General features: G+C 36.5%; 2 protein-coding genes and 1 long non-coding RNA gene across 3 annotated transcripts in view; 2 read left to right on the plus strand and 1 right to left on the minus strand.

Annotated features, from left to right (window-relative positions):
- Positions 1-13,052, plus strand: part of LOC114500110 (olfactory receptor 4A5-like) — a 133,826-nt gene that overhangs the window by 28,947 nt on the left and 91,827 nt on the right. The gene's annotated exons all lie outside the window — the stretch shown is intronic.
- LOC114500172 (olfactory receptor 4A5-like) overlaps positions 1-13,052 on the plus strand; it is a 74,500-nt gene that overhangs the window by 28,879 nt on the left and 32,569 nt on the right. The gene's annotated exons all lie outside the window — the stretch shown is intronic.
- On the minus strand, positions 6,312-12,162 carry LOC118501351. The gene is made up of 2 exons (XR_004903989.1): positions 12,108-12,162; positions 6,312-6,344 (listed from the first exon to the last, which is right to left on the minus strand). It is a non-coding gene; the product is annotated as an uncharacterized LOC118501351 (long non-coding RNA).

Genomic DNA, 13,052 nt, shown 5'->3' on the forward strand with positions numbered 1-13,052 from the left:
AATCTATCTAATACAGAAATTCTGAAGGATGTATAAAAACACACAGGTATTTTTCTTAATATTAGGAAAAGACATTAAATTCAACTTGTACCTTTTTTTTTATTGTTCAGTTACAGTTGTCCTGATTTTTTCCCCATTGTTCTCTCCTGCCCTGTACCACCAACCCCCATGTCCCACAGTCCATGCCCTCCCATTGTCCATGAGCACGAATTCCTTATTAGTATTTTTTGGCTTGACCCTACCCCTTTTCCTTGTTAGCCCCTTACCTCCTCAGCTTTGGTCATTGTCGGGTCATTTTTTATTGTTTATATTTAAATGGGCTTTAGAAGTTTTTTTTTCCTTAGAAAGGTGAAAAACAGATTACAGTTGAAAATTTGTTTGATCCAAAACAATGAGAAAACAATTTTGCTAGTGTTTAGAACAAATTTCTAAGGTTTAGACATTGGATTTTATTTACTAATTTTTTATTGTTGTTCAAGTACGGTTGTCTCCATTTTCATCCCACCATGCTTCCTTGCCCCACCCATCTTCATTTCCCAACCTCGGATCTACATCTTTTGGGTTTGTCTATGTGTCCTTCATACATGTTCTTTGATGGCTCTTCCCCTATTTTCCCCAGTATCACTCTCCCCTCTCCATCTGGTTACTGTCCGTTTGTACTTTATTTCAACATTTTAATGTTTGTTACTGTATGCATAGAACACATTTTTGCAGCTACCTTAAGCATTTTGTCTTCAAGATTACTTCTGTTTCTGATTTTGATGCCTGTGCATTTGAAGTTCAGGATGTTTAGATGGGAGATGATACCATATTTGGTTAAATGCACACTCATGGAGCAGTTCTGTTAGATGGGATGTTGGATATATTCAGAGGTTGGTATGAACCCGAATGGGATGGTTGACAATCAAAACAGATTGTAGCTGTTGGTGAGGGTATAGAATACCATACTAATCCAAGTGGTAAACATATTTTCATGCTTTTCCTCAGTAGTTATCATGTGCCTTTTTGTCATTCTTCACAGAGTAGATAAAGCTTATTTTGACTTCATGACACTGAAGATGGGGTAAAGAAATGCATTATTTTGCAGAGCAATGTGTTCCCTAAAAGTTGCATTCAAGTTCAATACTTTAAATTATAGACTTAATAATGGTTTTTTTCTATATAAACAGAATTTTGGTTTTCAATGTCATCTTAAATTTTTTTTTTCTCACTGTGTAGCCCCTAAAGACTAGGGGCAACATCACAAACTAGGAAGAAGGTGGAATTACTTTCACTGTATTGTAGGAACATCATCTATCTTTTATAAGTGTTTTTCCTAGCTAACAATAAATAGAACATTTCTTATTTTAAAATTTTATTATGTATTTTTTCATGCATACCAATGATATATGCAATATATACCCAGAATACAATCAATATTCAAATTACCTCTATATACCATTCCTCTCCCTCTTTCCAGAGGTAATCCCAATGTTGAATTTTTTATTTGTCATAGTTAAATATAGTTTAACTAGATATGTGTTTATCCTTAAGTTATAGAGTGTTCAATTTCATATTCCCTACATTTATTAAAATTATGGTACATCGGACAAAGTTTTCTGAGTCTTTTATCCACAGCGTTGACTTCTTAAATTCAATCATGTTGCCACATGTTTCTGTAGTTCCACCAGTTTCCTGCTGTGTGTTCCACATCTAAATATACCACATGTTATGAACTCATTTGGCCAGGGTGCTACTCTGTCTTGCTATGGACATCCTGAAAGAAATTACTTTGTGTGAAGTAGGCTGTTTGCATGCTCATTTTTATGGTTGGTTACAACTTTCTCCTAAAGAGGTATTATCAGTTATACTCCTGTTTGGGTTTATATGTGTGTATTTGTGTGTGCGAGCATGTAAGAAATTTAAATGTACTATACAAAGGGCTTTCTGTTGTGATCAAACCAAGTTTTTCAACACATTTTTCAAAAATGCAACATACTTTCCTAATTTGGTATGTCTTATTTAAGATAAAGCCCAAAACTTGTGTACCTATTTCTAGACTCTTTTCTTTTGATTGATTTATTATTCCTAAGACAATAATACATTATTTTAGGTCATGTATGTAGCTTTTGATATCTGTCGTGAGTGGTACTACACAATAGTCTAATTAAAAATAATGCTTTCTGTTTCCAACAACTGTGTTTCACATAGTTATTAGAATAATTTCAGAATTCTTAGAAACATACTAAAATTTTGACAGAAAGTATATTAAATGTCTATTTAATTTAGAAAAGAATCGATGTCTTGATCACATTGAATCATTGTTTCTAGGAACATAAAAAATCTCAGTATTTATTTAGGTCCTTAAGATTCAATTAAGCTTTGGAATATTGCTGAGCAGTAATGGTATCAATGACTTCTCTTTCCAATATCTTTCTAATATTTTATATCACATTTCTGATTTTATATTACTTAGCATAGGAAAAAATTATATAATAACTGTGAGTAGATGAGCCCTGGATTTATTCTTAGCTTTAATGGGCATGCCTATGGTATTTCTGTATAAAAATGTGTTCATTAAAATTTATCATCTCAAGTGTTCTCCAAGAAACAGATATCACTCTTCAAAGGAACAACTGGAAACTCCTCACAAAGAGTTTACAAGATTAAAGAATTTTAAAAAATGGTGGAGTACCTAGGACTATGAATGGTGGGATGCCATTACTACCCCAGTTATGAAGGGGAAATAGGGTAGATATTTTTTCAGAAGATGGGAAGAACTGTAATAGAAAAAGGAGCTCTGCCTTGAGGTAGAGAGACAGCCATTTCCAAAGTGGCTCATGAGGTAAATTGGCAGAGGAATTAACCCCTTGATGTCTCTTCATTGTCTGATCTCCTGTTATTTCCTCCCATTAGCTGAAGTTAAAACATTTGATGACTGTTTTAGTGGTCAGTTTCTTAGGGCCCAGAATAAAGTGGAAAAGATTGGAGTTGGATCTACAGGAGCAAATGTAGCATATCCATCACACCCAAACTTTTTTGATTCTACTATTCACTTATAACTTTGGATGGAAAGTAAAACTCTGTCCCCAACACACAAGAAACATAAAAAGTCCCTTTTTCTTCCACATTGATTTTAGCTCAGACATACTCCCACTTCAAACTTAATTGAAATATGAACCACCAATGCTCTTCATGTGAAGTAGCAGAGGGAGGAAAGATAAAGAGATAGAGAAATGGTTACATAAAAGAAAACATCCACTTCAGACTAAGCTTCCTCTAAGCATTGTCATGTGATCAAAGTTAACAATCATAAGTTCTCAACACTAATGTTGTATTCCTTTCACTTTCTGCCAATTTCTTGGCTATTCAGAGACTATTACCCAGTTGCATGATTGACACCTTAATTATCATGGGAGTCAAATTTATAGTGGTTCTGTTTTGTTGTTTTCCTCTGTTTCTCATTACTGTCTACTGGGCATGAGAGTAAAAGGAGACATTATATTTCATGCCTTCATTTGTGTGTGGCAACCCAATGTTCTGTTATTAATTAGGACCAAGCACTCAACTCAATACAAGGATCTTCTTGTTTCATTAGCCTGGGGAGCCCAACATAACCATGGACATTTTCCAGTGAAAACCTAATGGAAGAATGACTGTGTTCATTGGTAGAAGTATTCCTCTGTGGGCACTAGGTCTTTCAAACATACCAAGTTCAAACTTCCAAGTAACTGAATCAAAGATACCTTAATCAGGTAATCATGTGTAATAGGTGTAAGAATGATGAAGGTCATTCTGAACTCCACATTTGATTCAGTAACTTTTATCTGTTTTTAATACTATAGAAGAGATGGCCTGATGTAAGTATAGGTGCAGCTGAAGTATATACCTATCATTTAGGATAAGAAATCCACATTGTTTTTTGCTTTCTTTTGTCTCAAGTGGCACTGTCAGAAACTTCACCATCCCATTTCATTATTTTATCATGTTGGATGCTTCTGAGTAATGGGGAAACTTGTAAGACCACTGACATAGACTAGTTATGTTAAAATATTGAAAGAACTAATGAAAAGTATGTGTAAAAAGCTGAAGGAAAACATCATAAAACTGTGTTTTAACAGTAAGTGACTTGTATCAATAAACAGATGAAAATTATGAAAAAGAACACAAATAAATTATGGAGAATAATTGAAATAAGAAATTCATTAAAGTGGCTCAACAGTAGATCTGAGCAAGCAGAAGGAAGTCAGTGAAGTTGAGGATAGATCACTGAGATGATCCTGTTAGGGGAACTGGTACACAGAGCTGTTCTGAGCCCCTTTGTTGAATATTAATGTACAATAGAGACTTGGGTTTATTTCTAGGCTCTTTTTTGGTCTATGTGTCTGTTCTTATGCCAGTACCAGGGTGTTTTGATTGCAGTGGCTTTGTCATGAGGTTTAATATCAGGTATTGTGATCCCTCTCACTTTACTCCTCTTTCTCAAAATTGCTGCAGCTGTTTGGGGTTCTTTATGGTTGCACAGAAATTTTTAAACTGTTTGTTCTATGCCTGTGCAATATTCCATTGGTACTTTAACAGGTATTGAGTTGAATCTATAAATTGCTTTGGGTAGTATGTACATTTTGATGATGTTAATTGTTCTGATCCATGAACATGGTATATGTTTCCATTTGTTTTTTGTCTTCCTTAACTTGTTTCTTCAGTGTTGTGTAGTTTTGTGAGTACAGTCTTTTACCTCCTTGGTTAGGTTTATTCCTAGGTGTTTTATTTTTGTTGTTGCTGTATCAAATGGACTTTATTCCTGGTTTCTGTTTCTGCTTTTTCATTGTTGGTGTACAAAAGTGAGTTTGATTTCTGAATCTTGAGTTTGTATCCTGCTGTTTTGTCAAATTCATTTATTATCTCCAGTAGTTTTTTGGTGGGGTCTATAGGATTTTATATGTACACTTTCATGTCATTTGCAAACAATGACAGTTTTACTTCCTCCTTTCCAAAACGGATGCCTTTTTTTGTTCTGATTTTTGTGCCTTGAACTTCCAATAGTATGTTGAATAGAAGGGGTGAAAGTGGACAACCTTGTCCTGGCCCTGTTCTTAGTGGGAAAATTTTCAGTTTTTGCCCATTCAGTATGGTGATGGCTATAGGTCTCTCATATATGGCCTTTATTACGTTGAGGAATGCTCCCTGTATTCCCACTTGGCTGAGTGTTTTTATCATAAATTCGTGCTGTAGGTCATCAATCACGTTTTCTACATCTATTGATATGATCACTTGAATTTTATATTTGCTTTTATGTGATGTATTACCTTTATTGACTTTCAAATATTGTAATCCTACTTCATTATGGTGTATGATCTTTTGAATGTTTTGTTGGATGCAATTTGCCAATATTTTGTTGAGGATTGCAGTGTCTATGTTCATCAGCAATATAGGTCTGAAGTTTTCTTTCTTTGTTGTGTCTTTATCTGGTTTGGGCGTTAGGATGATGCTGACTTCATAAAAAGAGTTTGGGAGGCTGCCATTTTCTTGGATTTTTTGGAATAATCTGTAAAAATGGGGTAAGCTCTTCCTTAAATACTTTGTAGAATTCTGTGAAAACTTCAGGTCCAGGTCTTTTGTGGTCTGGTAATTTTTTGATTACTACTTCAATTGTGTCAGCTGCTATTGGTCTGTCCAGGCTTTCTGCTTCTTCTTCATTGAGTTTTGGAAGATTATATTTTTGTAGAAATTTGTCCATTTGGCTTAGGTTTTCAAATTTCTTGTCATATGTTTCTTCATAGTAATTTCTTACAATCCTTTATTTTTCTGTAGTAATAGTTGTAATCTCTCCTCTTTCATTTGTCATTGTGTTTATTTCGGTCCTGTCTCTTTTTTCATTGATTAGTCTGCTTTAAGCCTTGTCAAATTTTTTTATCTTTTCATGGAACCAGCTTCTGGATTTATTGATCCTGAGAACTATGCTTGTAGTCTCTATGTTGTTTAGTTTTGCTCTTATGTTGGTTATTTCCTTCCTTCTACTTGCTGTGGACTATTTTTGTTTTTGTTCCTCAAGTTCTTGTAGGTGTAGGGTTAGGTTGTTTATTTGAAATGTTCCTATGTTTTTTTATGTAAGCCTGTATCACTATGAACTTCCTTCTTAGGACTGCCTTCACTGCTAGCCTCATGGGAGCTCCCTTGTATGTGACTTCCTGTTTCTACCTTGCCACCTTTAAGATTCTTTCTTTGTCTCAGAATTTTCTCATTTTAATTATGATGTGTGTTGAAGTGGGCCTCTTTGCGTTCCTCTTGATTGAGACTCTTGGTGTTTCCTGGATTTGTGTGACTATTTTTCTCATAAATTGGGGAAGATTTCCATCATTACTCTTTCAAATAGGTTTTCTATCCCTTGCTCTTCTCCTCCTACTATCCCTAATATATGGCAATTATTCCATTTCATGATTTTCTGCACTTCCCTTATCACCTGTTCATTCTTTCTGAGTCTCTTTTGCTTTTCTTGCTCTATCTGGGTGTTTTTTTCTAACTTGTCCTGCAGCTCACTGATTCCAGCCTCTGCTTCATCCAGCCTGCTTGTAATTCCTTCTAATGTGTCTTTTACTTATGAGATTTTATTGTTCATTTCTTCCTGGTTTTTGTTTATAGTTTCTATTTTCTTTTTCATGCTGATGTAGTTCTCACCCAGGTCCTTGCAGTTGTTTGTAAGATGCTCAAGGATGAGCATCTTAATTAATTAATTAATTAATTATTTTTATTTTAGTCATTGTTCAAGTGCAGTTTTCTACCTTTTATTCCCATTCCAGCATCCCCCTACAGCCCTCCCCACCTGCCTTCCATTTCCACGCTCCCTAGTTTTTGTCCACGTGTCCTTTATATTTGTCCCTGTAAACCCTTCCCATTCTCCCTTGAAATTCCCTCTTCTCTCCCCTCTGGTCACTGTCAGCCTGTCCTCTATTTCAGTGTCTTTGGTTATATTTTACTTGTTTCTTTGTTTTGTTGTTTAGGTTCCTGTTAAAGGTGATATCATGTGGTATTTGTCTTTCACTGCCTGGCTTATTTCACTTAGTATAATGCTTTCCAGTTGCATCCATGCTGTTGCAAGGGTAGGAGCTTCTTGTTTCTTTCTGCTGCATAGAATTCCATTGTGTAAATATACCATAGTTTTTTGATCCATTCATTTACTGGTGGGCACCTAGGTTGCTTCCAGCACTTAGCTATTGTAAATTGTGCTGCTATGAACATTGGGGTGCAAAGTTCTTTTGGATTGGTGTTTCAGGGTTCTTAGGATATAGTCCCATCAGTGGAATTTCTGGGTCAAAAGGCAGATCCATTTTTAGTTTTCTGAGGAAGTTCCATACTGTTTTCCATAGTGGTTGTACCAGTTTGCAGTCCCACCAACAGTGCACTAGGGTTCCCTTTTCTCCACAACCTCTCCAACACTTGTTGTTTGTTGCTTTGTTTATGATGGCCATTCTGACTGGTGTGAAGTAGTATCTTATTATGGTTTTAATTTGCACCTCTCTGATAGCTAGCAATACCGAGCATCTTTTCATGTGTCTCTGTATCCTCTGTATGTCCTCCTTGGAGAAGTGTCTTTTCAAGTCCTTTTCCCATTTTTTAATTGGGTTGCTTGTCTTTTAAGAGTAGAGTCATGTTAGTTTTTTATATATTTTGGAAATTAAACCCTTGTCTGAAGTGTCAGTGGAAAATATGTTTTCCTATACAGTTGGTTCTCTTTTTATTTTAATACTGTTTTCTTTAGCCATGCAGAAGCTTTTTATTTTGATGAGGTCCCATTTGTTTATTCTTTCCTTTATGTCCCTTGCTCTAGGAGACATGTCAGTAAAAATGTTTCTGAGTGAAATATCTGAGATTTTCCTGCCTATGTTCTACTCTAGGACTTTAATGGTGTCACAGTGTATATTTAAGTCTTTTATCCACCTTGATTTTATTTTTGTGTAAGGTGTAAGTTGGTGTTCGATTTTTATTTTTTTCATGTAGCTGTCCAGTTCTCCCAACACCATTTGTTGAAGAGGCAATATTTACTCCATTTTATGTTGCTTCCCCCTTTGTCAAATATTAATTGACCATAGTGACTTGGGTTTATTTCTGAGCTCTCTGTTCTGTTCCATTGTTCCATGTGCCTGTTTTTATGTCAGTACAAGGATGTTTTGATTACAATGGCCTTGTAGTATAGTTTAGTGTCAGGTATTGTGATCCCTCCTACTTTACTCTTCTTTCTCAAAATTGCTGCAGCTATTCGGGGTCATTTATGGTTCCACATAAATTTTTGAAGTGTTTGTTCTATGTCTGTGAAATATGCCATTGGTACTTCAATAAGTATTGCATTAAATGTGTAAATTGCTTTGGGTGGTATGAACATTTTGATGATGTTAATTCTTCCAATCCATGAACATGATATATGTTTCCATTTGTTTGTGTCTTCCTTGATTTCTTTCTTTAGTGTTATGGAGTTTTCTGAATACTGTCTTTTACCTCTTTGGTTAGGTTTATTCCTAGGCTTTTCATTTATATTTTTGCTATATCAAATGTGATTTTTTTTCTTGATTTCTACTTCTGCTGTTTCATTGCTGGTGTAAAAAATGCCTTTGATTTCTGAATATTGACTTTGTATCCCGCTGTTTTGCCAAATTCATTTATTACATCAAGTAGTTTTTTTGGCCGAGTCTATAAGATTTTCTATGTACACTATCATGTCACCTGCAAACAATGACAGTTTTATTTCCTCCTTTCCGATGTGGATGCCTTTTATTTATTTTTTTCTTGTCTGATCACTGTGGCTAAAACTTCCAGTATATTTTGAATAGAAGTGGTGAAAGTGGACAGCCTTGTCTTGTTCCTAATCTTAGTGGAAAAGATTTTAGTTTTTGCCCATTGAGTATGATGTTGGCTGTAGGTTTCTTGTATATGGCCTTTATTACTTTGAGGGATGCTCCCTGTATTCCCACTTTGCTGAGTGTTTTTGTCATAAATGGGTGCTGTACCTTATCAAATGCTTTTCTGCATCTATTGATATGATCATCCGATTTTTGTCTTTGCTTTTGTTTATGTGATGTATTACATTTACTGATTTGTGAATAATGTACCATCCTTGCATCCCTAAGATGAATCCCACTTGGTCATGGGGTATGATCTTTTTATTGTATTGTCGGATGTGGATTGCCAATAGTTTGTTGAGGATTTTAGCATCTATGTTCATCAGTGATATTGGCCTGAAGTTTTCCTTCTTTCTTGTGTCTTTATCTGGTGTTGGGATTAGGATGATGCTGGCTTCATAAGAAGCATTTGGGAGTCCTCCATCTTCTTGGATTTATTGGAACAGTCTGTGAAAAATAGGGGTTAGCTCTTCCTTAAATACTTTGTAGAATTCTTCTGTGAAACCATCAAGTCCAGGGCTTTTGTGGTTTGGAGTTTTTTTGATTATTGTTTCAATTTCATTTGCTGTTATTGATTTGTTCAGGCTTTCTGCTTCTTCTTCATTGAGTTTTGGAAGACTATATTTTTGTAGAAAGTTGTCCATTTCATTTAGGTTTTCAAATTTCTTGGCATATAGTTCTTCGTAGTAATTTCTTACAATCCTTTGCATTTCTGTGGTATCAGTTGTAATAGTTCCTCTTCCATTTCTGATTGTTTTTATTTGGGTCTTCTCTCTTTTTTTCTTGATGAGCCTGTTTAAAGGCTTGTCAATTTTGTTTATCTTTTCAAAGAACCAGATCCTGTATTCATTGATTCTTAGAATTGTACTTTTAGTCTCTACGTCATTTAATTCTGCTCTGATCTTGGTTATTTCTTTCATTCTACTTGCTCTGGGCTGCCTTTGTTGTTGTTCCATGAATTTTTGTAGATGTAGGGTTGTTTGTTTGAAATGTTTCTATGTTTTTTAGGTAGTCCTGTATCACTATGAACTTCTCTCTCAGAACTGCCTTTGCTGTGTCCCATAAGTTTTGGTTTGTTGTGAGTTCATTTTCATTTGTTTCCAGAAACTTTTTGATTTCTTCTGTCATTTCATTCTTGACCTATCATTGTTTAATAGCATGCTATTTAATCTTCATGATTTTGAGTGTTTTGGGTGTTTCTCCTTGGGGCTGATTTCTAGTTTCAGTCCCTTGTGATCTGAGAAAATGCTTGGTATGATTTCAATTTTCTTGAATTTGTTGAGGCTTGTTATGTGTCCTGTCATGTAGTCTATCTTTGAAAATGTTTTATGTCTATTTGAAAAGAATGTGTATTTAGTTTCTTTGGGATGGAGGGCTCTATATATACCAGTTAAGTCCATTTGATCTAGGGTATTGTTCAATGCCACAATATCTTTGTTGATATTTTGTGTGGAAGATCTGTCCATTTTTGACAGTTGGGTGTTGTAATCCACTGCTGTAATTGTATTGCTGTCAATGTCTTTTTTGAAGTCCTCTGAAATTTTCTTTATGTACTTTGGTGCTCCTATGCTGGGTGCATGTGTATTTACTATGTTTATGTCTTCTTGGTGGATTCTTCCCTTGAGTATTATGAAGTGACCTTCTGAGTCTCTCTTTACGGCCCTTTTTGGAAGTCTATTTTCTCTGATATGAGTATTGCTACCCCGGCTTTTTTTTTCCTGTCCATTGGCTCAGAAAATTTGTTTCCAGCCCTTCACTTTCAGTTTCTGTAGGTCTTTTGTCCTGAGGTGGGTCTCTTGTAGGCAGCATATGTGTGGGTCATTCTTTCTTATCCATTCAGCTATTCTGTTGCGTAGGTCACCGGCCAGCAGTGACCACGGAACGCTGTGGATGGCTTGCCGAAAAACACGTGAGAAAAAAAAAAAAAACCATGCACAGAGACAAACTAGTTTCTGTGGGGAAGTAGGGACGAAATGGCCACCCCCCCTAGTGGGGAGCGCCCCAATTTACCATCCATACCTGCTTTTATTGGGCTTATTTTGCATAATAATTCAGGTAAAGTACAGTACTTATCAGGGGGAAGTAAGGAACTATAGAAAACAAGGAACTCTGCTAGTCCATTGAGTGGGGGTCAAAGAGCTGTAAGACTTTGAGGAACAAACTTCCTCCTTGGACCCCTCTCATTCAACTGAGAGCATTCTAAACAAAGAAGGTTTCACAGTAATTTACATGTTCTTTCTTAGGCCTGATCACCCGGGGAATCCGCCCTTTTCTGCACAGAGCTACACCACCCTGGCATTGTTTCAGGCTTAGCTGGAGCAAGGGAACTAAGGCAATAAGGAGATTTTCTCCCAGATGATGAGAACTCAGGCTATGTCAAAGCTGAGGAGCGAGGGTCCATCACCTCCTTTTGCTGCAGCCCCCAAATCCTTCTTTTGGGGGGCCTCCCAAAGTGATTGTGCCTGTCTTAGGTCGTTCCCCCCCGTGGGGAATCTTACCCGTCTTTGGCTAACCGACCAAGCTTTTTGGGGTTCAGTTATGAATAAAGCAGCAGAAGCAGCATTCCTGCCAGGGAGATAAGCTTTTGTCTCCTTGCTGGCTTACGGTTCCAAGGGCGTTCCCTTAGCCTTAGCCTAAGCCTAGGTGGGGGTTTCAGCTTCTGATACCAGTCAGGGCGGTTCCCAACACTATTCTATGTCTTTTGATTGGAGCATTTAATCAATTTACATTTAAGGTTATTATTGATAGGTACTTATTCATTGCCATGTACATGCCTGTGTTCCCCCCCCCCGCCCCACCTTCCTTTTCTTAAAGCAGTCCCTTTAGCATCTCTTGCAGAGCTGGTTTGGTGGAGATGTATTCTTTTAGACTTCTTTTGCCTGGGAAGCTTCTTATTTGGCCTTCTACCTTGATTGAGAGACTTGCTGGGTAAAATAGCCTTGGTTGCAGACCTCAGGTTCTCATTACTTGGAATATTTTTTGCCATTCTATTCTGGCTTGCAGCGTTTCCATTGGGAAGTCAGCTGCTAGCCTTATTGGGGCTCCCTTGTATGTGACTTCCTGTTTCTCCCTCACTGTCTTTAAGATTCTCTCTTTGTCTTGAAATTTTGCCATTTTAATTATGATGTGTCTTGAGGTGGCCCTCTTTGGGTTCCTCTTGATTGGGACTCTCTGTGTTTCCTGGATTGGTGTAACTTTTTCTCTCATCAGATTAGGGACGTTTTCCATCATTACTTTTTCAAATAGGTTTTCTATCCCTTGCTCTTCTTCTCCTTCTGGTATCCCTATTACATGGATATTATTACATTTCATATTCTCTTGCATTTCTCTCAATCCCTCTTCATTGTTTCTGAGTCTCTTTTTTTTTCTTGCTGTTTCTTGGTGTTTTTTTTTTCTACTTTGTCTTCCAATTCACTGATCCGATCTTCTGCTTCATCGATCTTGCTTTTCATTCTTTCTACTGTGTTCTTCAGTTCAGAAATTGTATTCTTTATTTCCTCTTGGCCCTTGTTGATAGTTTCTATTTCCTTTTTTATGTTGATATAGTTTGCAGTGAGTTCTTTGTAGTTTCCCTGTAATTTCTCAAAGCTCATTGTGAGTTCGTTGAGCTCCCTGATAATTGTTTCTTTCAACTCAATATCTGATAATTGAGTTGCTTCTATTTCATTTAGCATTCTTTCTGATTCTTCCTCCTTTCCCTTCATTTGGAGATTGTTTCTTTGTCTTCTCATTGTTGGTGAAACTGTTCTTATTAGCCTCTGTTTCTTTAATTAATCTGTTCTGGTTCCCTGGTTGTATGGTGTGAACTTCTGTGGTAGAATACCTGTGAGATTCGGTGGTGCAATGTCCTTCAGGTATCCTGGTGTTCAGAGCTTCCCCCTACTCTTTTTTTTTTGAGCAGTTGGAGGGGTAAGGCAAAATGGTTTAAGACAGCAAGAGAGTAGTCTATTATATTTACAGTAGCAGCCAGTAGAGAAGAAATAGGAGATCCTTTGGCTCTGTATAGTGTTAACCATGATCTTCCACCCTAGTAACCACTTTTTAGAATGGAGGGAAAGAAGATAAGACTCTTGTTGGGGAGGAAAGGATTGTGAGTTGAATCTAGAAAGCAATGAGGCTGTGAGAGGTCAGATTCTGAGGTAGGGTGAGAGTAAAGAATAGTAAATAGGTGTAGTGTGT

Source organism: Phyllostomus discolor, chromosome 6, assembly GCF_004126475.2.
Source record: "Phyllostomus discolor isolate MPI-MPIP mPhyDis1 chromosome 6, mPhyDis1.pri.v3, whole genome shotgun sequence".
Taxonomy (NCBI): Eukaryota; Metazoa; Chordata; class Mammalia; order Chiroptera; family Phyllostomidae; genus Phyllostomus; species Phyllostomus discolor.